Consider the following 2,939-nt stretch of genomic DNA (forward strand, 5'->3'; position numbering starts at 1 on the left):
TGTGTGTGTGTGTGTGTGTGTGTGTGTGTGTGTGCGCGCGTGTGAGAAGACATTTTATCCGAGTCAAGGCCACTGGGAAGGATATTGGCTCTTGGATCGCCACTATATTGGAAGACATTGTAACTGTATTCAGGCCAGTTATGTTAGAAAACTGTAGGATATCTTAAAGTTAAGATTTTGTTCAAAGACATCAATAGCTGTAGGAGGACACCTTTTATGTGCGGTTTGCTGATATTTAGTCCCGGTTTGTCTTAATTGTCCCATTTCGTGTTTGGACAGTTAAACATCAACTCAAACAGTCCACTTGGGAATTACAAACTCGTCAGTGACTTTCAAAGTGCTGCCGTCATTTGTACCAAGAACCGAATGTCATGATTCAATCCCTTTTCGATTTTTTTGACACATTGTGGGTGATAAGCAGAAGTCCCTTTCTGGCCCATATGGCCGTCAACACACAGACTTTATCTAGATATTTATAGAAACTACCCAACTAGGAGTTCTTATATAATTCTTCATATTCACTGCAAGCTACTGGTTAAACCGCCTTTCTTTCCACCAGTTGTACTTGTAGTACTTACTTGTACTTAGCTTGTGCTAGATGTTGCCTGCTAGCCTGACATAGGTCACACAGGTGTTGATAATTAAGCCTGGTATTAAATATGCAGAGCTTAATTAACATGTTTTTTTATTGGCTGTCACCTGGGCTCCTCCTGAGAATAAGAATAACTAGTAATGTCAGGGAAATCAAGGCTGCGGCGAATTGAGGAGCGGGTTCAAATCAATGCAGCTGCAGATTTGAGCAATACAGATAATGTTACAGTTATGGTGTATGAATATAAGACTGCTAAAGGCGTCAGAGGATGTTTGTAGCAAATCTGGTTTTTGCCCAGCAGAATGCTCTGTGTTGATGACTTTATCTAATTAATTTGTTCTCCAAGGCAACACATGCAGTCATCTGTTGAACTTTGAGTAACAAAAAAACTTTTACACACCACGTGTGACCTCCTAGACAGTGAAGCTAACGACCTGCAGCCAGGAGCGGCACTTTGTCATGACATAATCAGCTTAGTCGCACTTTAATTTAGAAAAATATTGGAAGCAATGAGAAAGTAATACAAGATGAAGCACTCGTGCCGACTCCGCCAAGAAATCAAAGGTTCATTAATTCGGACGTGATTGTGATTGTACATCCTTTAACTTAATGTTAGCTGTATCCCAAAAGGGTGAAGGACAACGAATTTGTTAAGGATGCTTGGCGCAGTGTTGATCCCAGCACGTGCTCATCGTTACTTTCTGCATTTTGTATGCGACTGCTCAGCAGAGTATCATACAGTATTACATTAATTCCCCTGTATCAACAGTGTAGTGCTCCAGATTCAGAAGTACGCAGAGTGTCTCTTTAATTGTTTACCCTTTTTCTTCTCCCGTTCTGTTTGAATATGCATGCAGAGGAAGAGCACATGTACTCCCAAGGATATATACTGTGAGAGAGTTTGGATCAAAACAGAACTGGCTTAAACTGGATGATGCTCAAAGAGGAGTTAACCTCGTTTTCTGCCTTGATCTGAATCAAAGGGTTTTGAAAGAAGGTGAAGATTTCAAAACTTTTACATACAATATGTCTGTTTTAATGATGTGATCAAGTTCCACCTTTTGGGGTGTTCACTTGCTAAAACTTATTGATTGGTCTTTACTTTCTATGCCAAAAACGGGAAATATGTCTCCACTATCTGGAACTTTAAAAAGAATGAACTCCGACGCGGCCTCTGTTATGATGGAAATGTGGATTGACATAACAGTGCATTAAGGAAATTAGCAACTCTTTTTCAAAATGACTGATATGATTTGCCAACGTGGCTCTAAAAATCCTTCACTCTTCAATTTGCTTTTCAGTTTAAAAGCAACGGTTTAATAGCATAGTTATATAATGTGGTGACTCGAAAGGAAAATCCACCCCAGAACAGAATTTGCATATTCTTGTCTTGTTTGAACTTGAACATGAATACAGATTTCCTCCTCCTGCTAGGAACAACAACGAGGCAAATTGTGCAGGTGTTCCATTGACAATGACTAATAAAACCTGGCTTTGTGAAGACCAAGACACTACCCCACCAGTTTTACAGCCTCTGACATGGATGTGTATTTGTGACAATAACACAGTTTGTGTTTGATTTGTTTGTTATATCAATTGATTGATCAATCTGTGATCACAGTGAATTGTGGATTAGCGTGGATCTCTCGGTAACAGCTACTCTAAGTCCATTTCATTTAAAAAAAAAAAATGTAAAGCCAACCGCAGGCATCAGATATGTATTGCTGCTCTGATCCCTGCTACTTTGCATAGGTCATGGACCACACACTGTGTCAGATGACATTAAGTTCAGTAAAAGATTAATAAACCAAGATAGACTACAGTAAAAAAAAAAAAGATAAAGGAAGGTAAATGGAATCTGAAACTAATTTGCAAAGAAATATACAATGATTGGTTTAAGTCACAGTTGACTGAAACCCTCCGTCGATGACTCATAAAACAAAGTCAAAATAATGGATTAAAGCGCCCATATTCTGCTCATTTTCAGGTTCTTAATTGTATTTTGAGGTTGTACCAGAACAGGTTTGATTTTCAAATAACACCATATTTTTTATTGTATCGCACGTTGCTGCAGATCCTGTTTTCACCCTGTGTGTTCTCTGCTTTAGCTCCAGAGTGAGACATCTCACTTGTTTCAGCTCCAGAGTGAGACATCTCACTTGTTTCAGCTCCAGAGTGAGACATCTCACTCCTATACTATCTTTGTTGGGAGTCGCACATGTGCAGTAACTAGGTAAGATCCCATCAGCTAGATAACTCTTTCTCCAGCTTTGTTCAGTCCAAGGCAGGATTAGCGGGGAGACTTCTTCTAGACGAGGGCCACTTGTGGAAAACCTGCAGAACAGGG

The 2,939-nt window shown here is 39.6% G+C and overlaps 1 long non-coding RNA gene across 1 annotated transcript in view; it reads right to left on the reverse strand.

Moving 5' to 3' along the window:
• Positions 1–134, reverse strand: part of LOC116669366 (uncharacterized) — a 19,111-nt gene extending 18,977 nt beyond the window's left edge. Inside the window, exon 1 of the long non-coding RNA XR_004326761.1 lies at positions 125–134. This is a non-coding gene — a long non-coding RNA (uncharacterized LOC116669366). The remainder of the gene's footprint in view (positions 1–124) is intronic.
• Between the last annotated feature and the right edge of the window lie 2,805 nt (positions 135–2,939).

The sequence above is a fragment of the Etheostoma spectabile genome, chromosome 19, assembly GCF_008692095.1.
Source record: "Etheostoma spectabile isolate EspeVRDwgs_2016 chromosome 19, UIUC_Espe_1.0, whole genome shotgun sequence".
NCBI lineage: Eukaryota > Metazoa > Chordata > Actinopteri > Perciformes > Percidae > Etheostoma > Etheostoma spectabile.